The sequence below is a fragment of the Anopheles ziemanni genome, chromosome 3 (assembly GCF_943734765.1).
Source record: "Anopheles ziemanni chromosome 3, idAnoZiCoDA_A2_x.2, whole genome shotgun sequence".
NCBI lineage: Eukaryota > Metazoa > Arthropoda > Insecta > Diptera > Culicidae > Anopheles > Anopheles ziemanni.
In genome coordinates this window covers 14793075-14810436 of record NC_080706.1, presented here as the reverse complement: position 1 = coordinate 14810436, position 17362 = coordinate 14793075, and positions in this window count along the sequence as shown.

The following is a 17362-nucleotide window of genomic DNA, read 5'->3' as shown; positions in this document are numbered from 1 at the left end:
ATTTTCGCACGATGGTTTCCAGGAATTTGTGTAGACCACAAAAAATCTGCTCATGGCACATCGGATCCTCGCATACGGCCGATAGAAACAACAAAAGGAAACGTCCAAATCCTAATCCAAACAGCGAGCAACAACATAATGCTCGGTGATGTGTATTTTACTGTAAATTAAAAATTTCATTCAACCATACCCACGCCGGTCACTGATAGGTTGGGAGGGCGCTTTGCTTTAGTCTACTGCGCTGATGAAACAAATAACTCTCCAATGGTTCGGATTTGCGAACCATATTGCCTCACATCCCTCGGTGCTCGGGGTTTCCACTATCTGCTCGCTTGTTTTTATGATCGCCGACCCGCACCCCGCCGCTGAATGAATTTATGAATGGATCTAGGTCCGGCATTAGCTCTCGAGAGAACAGAAAAAAACAACCCACCCCTTGACAGCCATGTTTTACCAAGTCGTGATGTTCACTTCTAGTTTAAAGTGGGTCTGAAATGGACAAAACTGAACGCCTTGCCGAAATGGCGGGAGCCGAGAAAAACTCGACCTGTAGGTAAATATAAAGTAGAATATCCCTAAAACCAACAGGACAGCAATAGAACCTACTCCGGATGGCCGACGGGCTTTTGGTATGAACATTTTTAAGCCCGAATGTTTCTTCCAACAAATCACGGTCCTCCCGATGATACGCCACGCCGTCCGGTCCAGTCCAGGGTACGGTGTAGGTCCTACTAACATCCGGCTTCTGCAGCGCTTGTTTGATGGACAGGAAATTGGTCCGATACACGAGCGCCAGCGCACACGGAAAAGCCTACCGGCTCGAGAAATAAATTCTCGCTCCCGGACGAAGCTCGAGCGTCGATTCGGGTGTCCACGTTCCGTATTAGGCCCTGATCCTTCAATCCACCCGGTCGTTCCGTGTTTGGTTTTCATTACCAGCCCTTTCGCTGCGATGGTGTTTTTCATATTTGCCGTCTTTGTAAAGGTTATGCCGACGCACAACTGATGGCTAAGCGTTTTAATCTTTAAAAGGTTGACCCCGGAAGTCGCCGGTACCCGGCAATCACGCGGGGCGTACTGGTGAAAATTTGGGTGGGACGGTCCTGATCCTCCCACGGGGATTTTTTTCAAGCAAACAAGCTGGGAAAAACGACCCAATACCACCGGGAACCATTTAAGGCACGCGTGTGCGGGAGAACGATTGCATACTCTAGACACCTCCTTCCTTTGCATGCGTTGTTTTACGAGAACCATCAAACCAAACAATGGTCGAGCAGAAGAAGCGTATAAAAAGAAGAAAATCATTCCCAGGCCCCCCCCCCCCCCGTTGCCCCACGTTCGTCCCACGCTCCTTATGGTCAGCAGTTTACAGCCCGGTCCAAGAATGAATACGCCGTCTATAACATCTCCGTTTTTACGACGAAACGTAACGGATATGGTCCCGAAAATCGGGATCCTTTCCGAATGGCGATGCCTGACCAGGGGAAAGGAAACGCAACCGGAACAAGGGCACACACGTGTGTGGATGGGTGTTCTCGGGCTGCGTGTAAATATAAAATAAAAACGCCAGCAAAATCATGCAAAATGAACGATGTTTAAATCGGGCCGCTAATTTGTTTTCCCTGTAAACATCCATCATGGGCCGGGATCCACCACGGGCGAAAGGATGGATTATAAATGTATATTTGTAATCAGGACTTCCGCCCGACACCGTCCCCTCTCTTTTTCCCGCCCTCTGGACGCACTCTGATCCCTAAAAGTCCCTTTTGTTTTGTGTGGTTTTTATTTTTCAAACCCACCCCCTCTTCACGGGATCGTGTGGCGTTCAGGCGGAGTGAAAGCGATTAGCGTGTATGCTTGCTATTTCCGTGCTGTGTTTGTCCGGAAAAGGACCCCCCACACAGGATTATTTGCAATATTCATAGATGGCTTTTTTCCGAGAAGCAAACGATAACAACAACAGAAAATTTGCTGAAATGGTATTTTTCTAGTACAAATGAAAGAAAATAATATTTCCACAATATGGTAACATCATGATAGACAAATAACTCTTTGATTAAAACGTTTTTGAAAATACAAAACATAACTGTATTGAGTTCGCGATTTTATCTCATCTGTTATTCTACAAAAAAAACCGCACTATGCCACAATATGGCGAACGTATAAAGTGTGCTGGAAAATAAATAATCCTCATTCGATCAACCACATTGGTTATCCTATCCAGCAAACCATCTGCGACTCGGTTTCTTCTTGTATAGGCAAATGAAAGAAGAAAACTTTCATTGCTTCGAGCACGGAACACACAAGCAGAGCGGATCGGAAAATGGCCTTTTTCGGAACACACACATACACACATACACACATACACTTGGAGCGTGTGAAGAACGAATACCGACAGCAAAACAAACAAACCAACAATCGACCATAACGGACGGAAATGGATGAGTGGAGCGTCAAGCCGGTGCTGATGCAGCGCTAGTGCAAGTTTTCCCGGGGTTTTCCTCCTTCCGCAGTAACAGGGGAGGGGGTTCGGGCAAGCGTGCGTGACAGGACACAATTAGAAACACATGTTAACTGTTGCACGCCGGACGAAGGAAACCGATTACGGGAAAGAACCCGGGGGCTGGGGAAAACCTTTCGTTGTGGCCTCCCTCTATCGTCTGTGAGAAGTTCGTTCGAAAGAATAGAGCCAAACAACAGGAGGAGAACTATCGAGAGACGGAAGGATCTGATGAAGCGGTCAGGGGTTACAACGTGCAACATTTATCTCTATCAATTATGCACGACACTTATTAAAGACAATGCAATTGGAAAAGCGGAACTGGCAGCGACAATAAGGCCGGACCCGGGTACAAAGTTGGCTGTGGCCACCGGGAACCAGTGAACGGATCGTTGTCTGCTGATTCTTTCTCTCCCTTCATTCCTTCGGTGGTCCTTTGTTTTGCCCTCACCGACTTTTCCGCTTTATATCCTCAGAGTCCGCACGGTAATGCATGATACTGCATATGCCTCGGGTAGTTACCGTACCGTGGCCGGGCTCCGGCTGTATGCCATGAATTTTCCACAGTGCAGCCGGGTACCGGAACAAAGATTCGCGGACGGGAACGAGACGTTGCAGTGGACGGAGCGTGGCACCGTAACAAACCCCGAGAGCAGTTGCATTCTGTTGCCGGTCAGTCAGCCAGTGGCAGTGGCATGCCGGTCGGAAGGGTATAGGACTCCCGTGGCCAGTGGAGTGTGTGGCCTGCCCACACACACACACACACACACACACACATTATTGGACAAGGAATGCATAAAGCAAAAGTGGAGCCCGTGCCACCGGACCATGCTGTGGTGCTTTTGTAACACATACCCAGGCTCCGGAGTAGACAATCGAGGCGGGTTACAATCGCATGCAAGGATTCACCGAGCAGCAGCAGCAGCAGCCCGATGCAGCTTATTCCAGGTTGCCGCAGGATAATTCTGCAGAATTCCTCTCCGGATGTGAGCATAAGTTCGACTTCCCAGTCGGAAGCAGGGCTGAAAGCCAGGCATCTCTTTCGCCACCAGGCACTCGGGGCGTTCTCTCCAGGTACGTGTACAGGCTTCAGGTTACACGCCGTGTGGCAGGCGATGGACGAGCTCCGACAATAAGCGTACGGGATCCTTGCGACGTACCTCAAACCGCACATTTGGAGAAATTTCCAGAGCAGGCTTATAAGTAGCTTCGGCACCGTTTCTATGCCTCACATGGCAGGTTCTGTGAATCCATATTCAATTGAAATTAGTTCTACTGGGTTTCTTCTGCACAACCACATACCTAGTACCAATAGAAAAAGGAGGGCTTGAAAGGAACATGGTTATCACGCGTCGTCCCCTAGGCGACGATGTCCCAAACGAATAGTAATCAAGCCAAGTACGTTACTATCTGCCATCGCGAATCATATCTTGCTGCATATCAGTTCGTGATTGATTGGAAAGATTCATATCGTTCTTCTTTTTCCGGCAGATTGCAACTAACGTAGTACCTTTAAATATAACTAGCTAAAATGTACTTGTGCTAAATACTAGCAAACAAAGTTCAAACAAAACAATGCATATTGTTAGACAAATAACTAACACAATATTACAGTTTTATCAAAGATCACAGAATTAATAAAGACCACAGAAGAAAAATATCGTACAAAATCGACTTAAAGTCACGAAATTATATTGCACTAAGTTGTTAGAGCTTAGTATTTTGTGTGTTAGTTTAGTAGTTTGATCGTTCTTTGTAATCATAGTTTTATGCAAAAAAGGAAGTATCAGGAGTTTTACAGATTTAGGAACGGTAAAATGTCCACCATTTCAAATTGGATACCCATACACCGAATCATTAAAACCAAACCTTAAAATATTGTGTTAATAACAATTACAATTGCGATTATTGTTTTATTTACACACAAAAACGTCCCGGTATTAATTAAAAAAAATTACAGTCTGCATTCATTCTAGGGTTAAAGTCTTTACCCCTTATTCTCCAACTGCTTCCGTGGTTCCTGGTTGTTTCTACAACCTTCACTCACAAAGTTATCTAACTCTACCATCACTACTATCTAATACTTATGTTTACGAGCTTCAACTCGTTTTATTTCTTGTGGCATAAATACATCTTTTCGGCTATGCCTATTTGCTTTGCGTGGTATAGCTCAGTTTTGGTTAGGCTTCGGTCGGAAACTAATAGATCACGTACACGCACAGTTATTCTGGGTTCCTACACCAACGTACTGTTGACCTTTAACTCCTCTTCAAACCAAGCTGTCAATCACCGTTTGAATGAAAATTTGCTTGTTCGCTAGTGGCAGCTTTTGAACATCATTGAATAGTAGCGCACAAGTACTATTTTCTGATCCGTTAACATAATTAACGCTCAGTGTAAAGTCTCGACCCTTATCCATGGCAGAGACACGATTAATACATGTTCGGTACGACTCATTAACACCATCACAACTCGTCCCGATCGGCAATCGGGTGGTGACAATCGAATTTGAACTGCCTATTTAAGCCATTCTAAGCTATCGGTGTCTTTTCAGGTGGAAGGTTTAGGCTAAAACCGATTAGGCTGTCATTCAGCTCAGCTCATCAGAAAATAATTCGTTTAAGGACATCCACAAGCGCGTTCGCGACCGGGAACAGAGGAAACGTTAAACGTTTAATCATCACACGATTGCGTTTCGCTGCAAACATTAAAGCGCGCGCGGGCGCGCATTGAGCTAAAAAACGAACCAATTCCGGACGATTTGAACGGCGAATATAGAAATCGAAATGGAACGGAGCACACTAAACCCAGGCGGCTGAATTGAACACGAGTTCCCCGGGCCATTATGCAACCACCGGGAAGAAAAAGAAGGTCACTAAAATCCAATAATTGTCACTCGTGGGATATGAACACGATTGGAATGACATTGTTGGGTTCCGTTTTTTCGTCCGCCGTCGGTGGTAGGTACCCGGTCCAATAATTGAAAATTCCCCGAAGGAGATAATAGAACGATCGGGGGGAAACGGGAACTCGCCAGCTGCACCGGTACCGGGAAACATTCCCCGAGGGAATCGAACCGTCGCTCGAGATAAATGATCCTATCGAGCACAATCGAGCACACGGAGGCTGCATCCTGTCAAAAGGTACTGGGCTTGTTGTGGGCTCCAACGGTTCCCAGACTTCCATGGGCCACATTCACACACAGAGATCGAACCACCAAGCTCTGGGATATGCAGCAGGTGCAGCAGCTCTACCTGGAACGAGGACGAGATGGGAATCCCACACAGCACACAAACACACAGCAGCAACAAAAAAAAAACCACCAACCCACACACACGTACACAACGTCCCGAAAACTCGCCACACTCCGGGCGGCGATGAGCGAAATACCAGGACCTGTTTACGATCAAACTTTCCATATTTGCATTAATGTACAACTTTCGTCGTTCTTTTTTTTTTCCCTCCCCCTAATGTTGATGATGGCGATGATGCACTGGAGGCAATGCGGATGACCCGCTGGAAAACACTCTGCACAGCTGCACTTTTCTGTACCTTCAAGGCGAAATCGGGCTGGCATTAGTAGTGCGGACCGTTGCGAGCAACACGGGATAGTGAATGGGACGAGTACAGGACAAAGTTTAGATGCCTGCGGCCCCCAACCAGCAGCACAAAGGTCACATTCATCTATTTCGTTGCTTAAAAATGGTTTGGAAGGAAAAAAGGAGGTTGATGCCAAAAGAGGTTATGTTAAGTTTTGCATTAAACATTCGTTAGCCGTGCAGAAATGTTCGTTGATGGTTACAGGTCGATATGTTTACAACGTAAAAGTAATACAAAGTCGTACTGTGAAACATTGTGTGCTTTTAGATAAAAGCTAGTTAATTAGGAACTAAACGAACTTTGCAACCGAAAAATCTCGCTTGATGCCAACTTTACAAATAATCGTAACGAAAGCGACACTAAGCAGCTCCAATAATTAGGACACATATTAAACAGCGCATCGAAATCATTCAGCAGGACATTCACGGCGTACTAGGAAAAGTTTTTAATAACTCCCACCCACCGTAAGCCACAAACCGCCCCCTCGTTGGTTCGCGTCAAGCTTAGTTTCGGCAAATTGCAAATTGGTCCTCCCGGGGTTTGCCGAGTTGGCTCGTAAAAATCAGGGAAACGAACCACCGAACTATTGCCTGACGGCACACAAAACACCCCTCCCTCCAAACCAAGGGCAATGGTCAGTGCCGGAGTTTCGGAAAGGGGGGGTTTTCCGGATGGGGGAAAATGGAGAGCGAACGAAAGAAAGAAAAAAAAGTGAAACTGACCAATCCGGCGACGGCACATCGACAACTTGTCCGCAGAGACAACCACAAACTAGCAATTTAAAATAACCATTGTAATAAATAAATAGTCCCATTCCGACCGCTTTCCAACCTCCCCCAGCAACCCCCCTCACCGGCTGGCCGAGGGCAAACCGGTCAACCGTCCGGCGGTTTTTTCGGCCGGTCCCCGACACAGGAACGTGACCGATAACGGACGAACCTGACACCGACGAGGCCCGAAACCCCGTATGTGAGCGGCGATCAACCAACTATCTGGGAGGTGGTTTGACGGAAAGCCCTTGGAGTGCGGCCACCACCACCACCACCACCCCCTTCCACCTTACCAGGGAATTTAGTAGGAAAAAGCAATGCCGGGGACGCTGGTAGAATGTGAAAACTTTTCCCAATCGCTGCCTCGCCACCACGCGACCGGAGACCCTTTTCGGTGTGAGGGTCAAAAATGCCCAACCACCGGCACACAAACGCATACACACCGTCCCCCAGTCACACAGTGAAACACGGACAAACGGTACTTTTGTTGGGAAAGCTCAGCTCAACACTCGAGCAATGTGTCCGTTTATTTATTGCACTGTCAACAGTTTTTCCTCCGGAGCGGAGGGACAAAACGAAACGAGCTTCCTGCCTCATTTTCTAGTGGTTATCAAATTAAAGTTTACCTTCGCTTAGATCGTGATGCCGGCTGGTGATTGTTGTGACGTTTCGGCGCTGTCCACCCGCAAGCGTCGCACCAGTTTGCGGGTAATTGTAATTTGGCAAATTTTTGCTCGAACAAACTTGTTCGTTGCTCCAACTTGTTTGAGAAATAATTATTCGGCAACCCACTCTCTCCCAGTGGGTGGAACCAAGGGCCAATCAACCTCCCTGCCATTCGTTCGCTCGGCCACACATTAATTGAACATTCGTAGGGACACTGATCGACGAACATCGATGCGATCGTACACACGCCAATGAACGCTGTAGGCTTTGAAGGTTGCTGTTGTTTTTCCCAACAAGTTCCATTTCCAATATTCTATTTCCTAAACCGGGTGAGAGACCGGGTGGAGCGAGTTCCCGAGCTAGGCATCGATGGAAATATCAAACATCAACAATGGCTGACTAAAAACGAATGAAACCTACCCAATCATCGCGGAGGGAGGTTTTTCCGAAACGGAGTGCGCATCGTTGGCGTGTGGTTTTGCAGGTTTGCAACGTGCGAAGCATTTCTGATTTTTTCGATCTTGTATACCAGCTTTTGTTTTTCATCAACTATTTGTGAAGTGTTTGCTCGTTTCCTGCGGCTTTCGGGCCACACCAATTTATCGACATGTATGAGCGCGTGTGTGAGCGTTGATTTGTTGTTTGGACAAAAAAAACCGGGGCAGCTAAACCTGGCACATTCCTGGTAACCCCTTCGCGAGGTGCATTTATCAGCCAATCATAGGCACGGGGTGGGAGTTTTTTTCCAATGAACCCAAATGAAACTTAGCCCAGGGCGGCGTAAATAGGGGGGCCGCCGCTTGTTAGTTCGATCGATAATTTATTTGAATTGTTCCCGCGAGCTGCAGTAGAAGCAGCACCGAACAACGCACTGAAGGCCCGCGGGGAACCACAACCTTTGCTCCCGCCTGCGAGTTCATCATCGCAAACAAGTGCATACATATCGAAATTGTGCCGAGCGCAGCGCCGGCACCGATCGAGTGCGCAACATAAATTTGATTTAATTATGCTGAACGTGCAACACGCAAACCCACGCTACAAAAAGCGCCACTAAACAGTATCCACCCACCAAACTTTTGCGAAATCGATGATGTTTGGTTGACAATATTTGCAAACACATTGCTCACGCGGCTTTTGGAGCGCACGCACACCGCGGCCCGCACCTAATTGAAAATGGCGTGGCGTCAATATTTAAGCACGCAATATTCCACTTCTCGCTCGCTTAAATTGCAGGAAAGGGAGGGAAAGAAAGGAGGCCGAAAATAAAAGTAATTTACTTTTCATGAACGATGCAAAATTAATGGAAAATTGTCAAGCTACACCGGGAGGGATGATTGTTGTGGAAAAAGAGGTTTAATGATACCTATTGACAAAATACACTTCAACCATGAACACTTTGGTCAACAAAACGTTAGGCAAAAGCATAAAACAGTACTAACACTTCACAATGGCATGAATTGGCAAAAAACAGCAAACAATCCTTTTTGTTTATTGTTGAATCTATTTTAGTGCGATTGAAAAATGTTTCGATATCTTTGTGAGGCCTTTTTTCTTGTCTTCTTGGTGTCATTTCTCATTCATGCACATCGTTTTTTTCCTCCCACTATCATCATTGAGCCTACTGTGGATCACTGGAACTCTATGGTCAAGATTCATCTTACAAACTGCCTTGTCCAACCGTCGAGTGCTTATTTGACAGCAGCAAAACTAATACGAACATTCCTTTACCGCTCGGGACGACATGGCGCAACCCAGCGAAACACTTTTGTTCTCGACGCGCGACGAAAGGGACGTCGTTCGCGTTTGATCTTTCCCATTGGCCTCGTAATAAAGCACGGGAACTTTGGACTATGCGGAGGAAAACTGAGTGCATACCCTCCGGACACCGGATCTGGCATCGGCGAAGGGAGTTTTCCCGGCCAGCAACACACCATCCGACATGGTGCATGATCGAAATACCAAAAGTGCAGCTGGCGAATGCACGTGGCGACGTACAGAAAATGAAGAGCCCGGTGGAAGCTGGTGTCCTTTGTGGACGGCTGCAGGAGCGTAAGTTTTCCACCAGTTGTCCATCGGTCGGGTTTTTTAACGTCCACACAAAACCGACCTCGGTTCTCCGAATTCTTTCAGAAGGAAAATCCTTGCTTTATAAACCATACAACACCACGCCTTATATGAGGTTGAACAGAATGGCATTCAAAATCAACTCAACTTCATCAAATCCATACCCTTCAGGATGGTTAGTTATTTGACAAAGTTGTTTGAAAGCAGGAAAAGGAATGATTGTTCTTCAATAAACAACATTTGATTTCATAAAAACTAGAAATAGCTCCGTTCCACTCGAAGGCAGTTTTAAAGAAAACAATTCAGTCTAATTAAAGCCCCAATTCAATGAGCAAACACATTACTTCCAACCAACACCTGTAATTAAGAAAACTATTTAAACTCTACCGAACACCACCACCCACCCGGCGAAAAGTTGGTTAAGCTCGGTGTCACTTCTTTCAATTGTTTTCCTCGCAAACTTACATGGTTCTAAAGTGTCGACCACCCGCTCCATCCGGCGAACGGCAATTACCATCGGAAGACACTCAACCGCCCGCGTGAGTTTTCCACCGGTGGAAAACGTCAAGCAGGTGGGCTTGAGCGGAAAACCCTTGGGCGATTACCTGCCGGCTTGTAATTACCCCCATGGGGGGGTGGATGCCCTTCCAAGCCAAACAGATAAATATATGAGCAAACAAACAAACAAACAAGCAAGCAGGCAAACATAGTGTCACACACGCACAATGCGAGAGAAAGAGTCAAAGCGAAGTAAAGGGAAGGAGAAAAAACACCGACACCTTCTGTAATGAAATATCTGTAATTACGGTATGGATACTGCAGTCGGTATCGGGTTCACTTGTAACGACGGTATCATTTTCCTGCTGTGGAAAAGTTGTGTTCGTTCGTCGAGTAATCCCGGGCTCCATTTTTCTTTTTCCCCCCCGTCCCTACACGGAACAAACAACGAAAGAGGAAAAACAGCATCCTACAGACAGACAGACAGACAGCGTAAAACAGACAGACTTACATCATGTAACGGCGACTGGGACGTGGTTCAGTATTCCTAATGAAATGAAAACTTCCTTCTGTTCGGGCGTTTTCCCATATCCCGGCAACTCTTTACAGCTTTCGCTCGCTTCATGCTCGTATGCGATTTGCTGTTCGTGTTAAGAGCAACGTTGCACTACTTTGGCTTGGATTGCCTTTTCTCGTGGCTGTTTTTTTCTTTTGCTTAACTTTCTTTTCGTATTATTTCATTCGCCAACTTAGTTTTGTTTTTTTTCCCTTTTCCCTGTTCGACACTGTGGCGTGTTTTGTTTGGCTTTGTCTTTGAAGAATGAAATGCGAATGTAACTAATTGAATTCGCATCCCTCCTTCCGGCCAGAAACGTATGCATGCTCATGATTTACATTCCTTTGCATTTTCCCGTCTTTTTTTTTGCAATCCCGGAAACAGCTCCCAGCCAAGATAAATCCCTGAAAATCTTGACGTTGTCAATTTGGTAGAATGAGAATAAAAATGTGCACTCGTTTCACTTGATACTGCCGCTGGGCGATGACGCAGCGGGTACGAAGATGATGAACGAAATGATTATTATAGTGGGCCACAATAGGACGGATAATCCAAACGCGAGGTAGGGTGAAAAACTTTCTTTTTCCATGACGAATGCCATTAAATGGAGGCGCCTGGTGATTCACGGCGTAGACACTGGCTGCGTACTTTGCGCTTTGGAAAGATAAATCCATACCAAATGAAACTCGGGTTAGTTAAATAAAAACTTTCCACCGCGCCCGTTTTCAGCTAGGGCCTTTTCCCAGTTCCCGCCCCGCCTGGCGGGACTTATTTTAATCAACCGAAATTCCCATCTTACCCAAAAATTAGCCTCTCCTACGCGGGATTCAATCAGCTTCCGTTTCCGGAACCGCCCCGTGCGATGGATTTGTTGCTCGCTAGTTTTTACTACAACTTCCAACTTATTTCTTGCCTGCCTGCCAGTGGCACAGTAACTACGGCAAGGAAATTAAGACAAAATAAGATGGAACAAACAAGAGAAAAAGCACAACCATTCCACTGAAAGATTGCTTTCCATTCAGCTGCAGCGTCTTACCGTTTCCTTTCGAAACCATTTTCCCCGTTGCCCAAATTGCTAAATCAAGCAAATAGCGAAGCATTACACACCGCGAGAAAGCGGGACGATCGGTGCCGGAAATGGGTTTTCCCTTATGGGGAGGACGGATGGGTCGCCAGGGAAATGCAACCCAATTGACAACCACAGTTCCGTAGCCGAACTCGAACGGAAAAGAACGATGGGAAAAGCGCAAACCAAATCTCGGTTTCGAGTTTCTCGTTTGCAACATTGTCGATGCAAACCCCACGTCCGCGTCGTTCGAATCGACAGTTGTGACTGCTGTAACTTTATACTTTAACCACCGATCCCTCCCCATCCGCCACCATCCGTCACCCTGCCCCACCCCAGGAGTGATTTCAAACGAACTCGAACAAATTGAAATGGGCGAAATGTTCGCAATAAAATCCGCCAAATTATAAATGCAACAAAACCTGCAATCAGACCGACCGCAGCGTGAGGCTGCAGAGATGCTTCATCCAGCAGCGTTTGGACAGCCGAGCGCACACAATGGAATGTGGTGGAAGGCTCTTGCCTGACCCCGTCGAAACAGTGCCTCATAGGGAAAGGGCAGGCGGGTATCGAACCGTGTGCCTTGCCCCGTTTCGACTCGATCGTAAATGTTTTAACTGGTTCGGGTTTCTTACTCACTTTCCGGCCGAAAAGTTGACCTGCCGGGTAAGAAATGACTGCGAAATGCCGAGTTCACTTGTGATAACCACGGCGAGGAACATTTCGAAACCGCAACGAGGAGCGAAAAAAACGTGCAACAGTAATCACGTTGTACGCCGTTTTTCGCCCCGGAAAAAAAAAACGCGGAGGGAAAAGAACTAACCGGAACCGCGGCCGGGGCAAGCGGAAAGACAGACAATGCAATGAGCGACGTTACCGCATAAATTGGATAATTTTTCTGACAAACTGGAGAAGCCACCGAAGGCCCATCTCCCAGTGAAAAGCCGGTATGAACCTTAATGAGATGCAGTTGCCATTTGTCGTTTTGCGAATGTGAAACCATAGTTAGCGGTTATGCGCTTGCGTCTGTTGTTTGCGGTTGAGGAATGAAAATAGAATACGAAACGTCGCGAAGACAAAAAAAGGAAACATTCGTTCGTGACAATAAAACCGCACATTAACATGCTTTTGATCATGCACCATGCGGGCACCTAGTTAAGATGTTTCAAACGTGGTGACATTAGTTGGGGGATAAAACTAACAAGGAGTAAAATATTTAATTTCAGAAACAAAAGTGTGGCGAAGAAAAGGAAAGGAGCTTTTTCTTTGGAAACTGTATACTTTCTATTTTGCATTTCATTCCACTTAAAAAACAACTTGTAAATTAGTTTGAAATTAGTAAAACCAGCTCGGTGCGTACTATTGTTTTTTCATGGAAAATTGGTGGGCTCAGAACAGGAAACCCCATAATACGGTAGATAAAAATCCTCTGCATTCAAAGAGCACTGTTCTATACTGAGACTTTTTCTTGTACATCATCTTTCGAATTAAATGAAGAAGGAATAGATCAATACGTTTTATCGCTCAAGTTTATAAGAAAACCTTATCCGATCTAATGTTTTTTATATGTAACGGAGTATATGATTGTCGATTTAAAGTGTGTAAAACCATCTTAGCTTATTAAATTACCTAAAACTAAATTGTATGTCAAGAAACAAACTTTCAAACCACACCGATACCCATAAACCTTTAAAATCGAGGAGGAGATTAGCACTACATCGCAAAACTTCCTCAATAAACTACGAGCATTCAGTAACAATCGACCGTTAAAAACTAGCATCACATAAGCAACTGTAGAATAATCTCCTCTGCTGAAACAATTATTTACTTGAACCGTTACTTTCAAATGTCATCTGAAATGTCCACCTTGCAACTTCCCACCAGCCTGCAATTTGCGGTTTTTATTCGGGGGGAGGCAGGCAAAAACAACTTCACGATTGACCAGTCGAAAACTTTTTTATGAGACTTTAGCAACTGTATACAAAAAAAAACACACATAATATGCTCTCCCGTCTTTTATGAGCTTGCTTTTTGTTTAAGTCTCCTTTTCGGTCTACGTCGAGAACGTTCCCGGGAAAGTTTGCTCCCGATGTGATTCGGGTTTTTGCAGGCGAGTTCGCTTTTTCTTCCCTGTTACAGCATTTTCCTCTTAACTTCCTTTCTCCGTCGCGGCTGTCGTAACCAAAACCCACAACTTCGGAACGATAGCACGAAAGGGAAGAACACGGGTATCGAACGTTTTTTGTTGCCCGCTTTCCATCCCGTTGGCAGGAATTCGGCTGGTAAGTAATTAGAAAACGTCTTTACTGTTCATTTGTGCTCCATGCAAATCCTCGCCGACGATTGGGTTTCCCACAGGCAGAATTCAAAATAGAACGCAACGGAGATATTCCCGTTCGCTGGTTGCCGAAACCCACGCGTTAATATGAAGAATGTTTTTTGTTGGGTCCTCACTTCTTTTGTCGACACAACCACACAAGCTCCCAAAATGTACGCTCCAAGCGGAAGTACCAAGTATGTGTCGTTTCTAGTCTCTTCCCTGCTAGTGTGGGGGATTTGTTTTGAAATTGCATTCCTGCTCGAAACACGAGAACCTACGCACTAAAAAGTACTCCGCATGCCGGTGAAAGATCGAGAAACTGGCTCGGGGATCGGTAAAAAAAAAATGGTGGAAAACACAATACATGCGAACCATCAAGCAAGGACTACCGTGAACATTGTTCAGAACATTCGCCACTTCACGAGACCGTTGTCGCCTTACCCGGTTCAACTTTGGCCCGGGTTGCAGTCGAAGAATGTTGATTTGGCTTCTCTGTTTTCCCGGCTTTTCTAACAATTTTTCCAGTTTCTTTAGTCACTTTTAAATTTTCTATCCGTAGCCACAACGAAACGTAGAACGTTACAAAAGAAAAATGGTCTGGCTGGCGACTTTTTTCCATAGGATCATACATTAAATCAGGGTTTCTCAAGGCACCTATTCTTTAAGAAATTTTTAAATGGACATTTTTATAAATTAGGAAACGAAAATTTTAATATTAATCATGTTCATATTGAGCTAAAATCGATCCTTTCTCATCCCTCAACGTAAAGGTTATCAAACATTGCTCTGTAATCTTGCCACTCTGAAGCACTGACTTTGTCATATTTTGTTCTTGGAGTTCTTCGAAAGCACGGCAGCATCGAATCCACGATGTTTTGCTGGATGTAAAGGATTTCTCCATTCGCTGCATCAACATGACTTTCCAGACGAGTGCAAAAATGCCAGGTCAAACATTCCTCCCGCCCTTCATCGCCGTGTAGCGACGGAACGGTGAATCGAACGGAAAAGTAAACTCCCACTTTCCACACTCAAAACATGGCAGCCACGACGGGGACGACGACTGTGGCGCACACTAAACAGCAACGATTCTGATTTCTTCATTCCAACAATCAAACGCATTCTGGGAAAACGATTCCGTTCCGAAAACGTTCGCTAGCGACCGAATGCGAAAGGGAAGAATATCGTACCCTTGGTGCTGGAGTAAATCTAAAAAAAAAGAACGCAAAAGTCTTATAGCGCTGACTTGTTGAACGTTTCCTTTCACGGCACTTGACTCACACGGTACAAGGTGCCGGAACGGAATGAAAATGCTCAACCGTTGGCTTGGTAGCAGGTTGGCAGGAGGCATTGGAAGGAGCTGGTTTATCATACGCTCCAAAAGGTAGAGTTTCCTGTGGTTTGGAAGTTCTGTTCGTGCGATGATCGAATGTACATGGCAGAATGCACCCGCTGCACCGGAAGCCATTGACACGCGGAATCGGTGGATGGTGATTGTGTGAAAATTGTAATAAAACTGCGCAACAGGTGAAACGGAAATAATATCCTTCCGTACGGCTGACGAACCGGCTCATAGGGAGCTACCTAATAAGTGGAGAAAAGATTAACTTCACAAAGCGATCCTTTTAAGTCTCTAAAGACGGTGAAGCAGTCGCTCGGCGCAGTGCCTAACGAACGTGCCAAGTGCAGGGCCGCGCTGCAATTAGGCCAACCTGCGGTTAAATGATAACCGACAATCCGAGTTTGCATGGCTTGTTTTCGATCCCGGAAATGCTACCCGCCCGGGTGAAAGCTTCTCCAACAATTAGCTAATGACGCACGGTTCGTGACTGTATCCTTGAGAGAAAAAACAAATTAGAAGATAAAACACCCTAACGTAGAGGAAGCTGAGTCGCAACTCGGATGATGATAACGAAATAGTACATAAAAAGTACAAAATAGTGCCTCTCTTTGAACAGTCCATGAATCACGTACCCTATCCTCGGCTAATAGAGCACCGTGTTTTGCAGTATTTACATAGCAACATTCCCCACAAGCGGGTTCGGTTTGGATTTCCCGGTACTGTCGAAGCGGGGAAATGCTGTGGAAAATCAAAGCATTCGGAGTGGTGGAGCATTCGGTTTGAAAAAGTGCGATGGTTCGAAATGAACTAAATACCAAAGCACACAAAAAACAAGTACGTACAAGTTAATAAAGTGCAATCGAGAGGAACGGAAACAACAAGAAAACGAGAGCTTTGGAACTCTTGGAGATGAAAGAAGGGTTTACAGAAAAAAGGATCAAAAAGGATAGCCTATCATCATTTCAGCGAAGTGAATAAATCCAATTCGAAAATATAACTGATAGATATATCACGATAGTGGTGTTGTGTTTGTTGAAAACATGTTGTTACAAACGAGCTTGAATATAGGAGCTTATGTCGTTAAATGAATCATTTCAGTGTCGCTAACAGTGTTGATAATTTAAAATTAAACACAGAACATTGATTAAAAACCGTACGAGCAGATGCAGGGGTGTCTTCTTTGTTAAACATGCATTAAAATAGATTTAACATTTCGAAAACACGGTGGGCAACCAATTATATAAATTAATTAAAAAATGACAATCTTTCGTCCCATATCCCGTCACAGCCATATTGTTGATGGTGGCCGAGGTAGAATGAAAAACAAACAAATGCATTATCGGTCATGTTATCATTCTTCGTCCCACTCAGCGTTGTTCTCCGGCACAGTCCCGCAAAGCACCGCCCGAAGCAAACGAAAACCTCAAACCGACCAACGCTGGTACCGCCGCTGGAGGTTTATTTTTCTAACCCATTTTCCACTCACCGATTCATTCGCTTGCCCACACACGCACACACCACCGAGACCGTGGTGCCTCCGGCAGCATCTGACGTGGGTCACTCCACACCGACCAGGCAAGAGTCTCAATTTCGACGCGGAAAAAGAAAAACCAACAATCCTACCCCGGTCCGGCGACCGATTCCGATCAATCCTAGCGCGTCCCGGAGAATGATATGCGCTCGAATGTCGTTAAGATAAAGTGCATATGATTAGAAGTGACAACAATATGGTACCGGCAGTGCCCACAGCCGGGTCCGGGTCGATGCTTTCCCGGGAGGTCGGCTGGTTGGCTGGCGGGTGTCATTATGCTACCGGACAGCGCATACATGACCCCAGGGTGGATTGGATTGACGGCTTGGGCCCGAGAGTATGATGCGACCGAACCGACCGACTCGCATCGCGTTCTACCCCGGGGGCTGTTATTGTAATGCGAGTGGTCAATTTTACGATAATTATTATTACGCTCCTCTCACCCTGCGTTC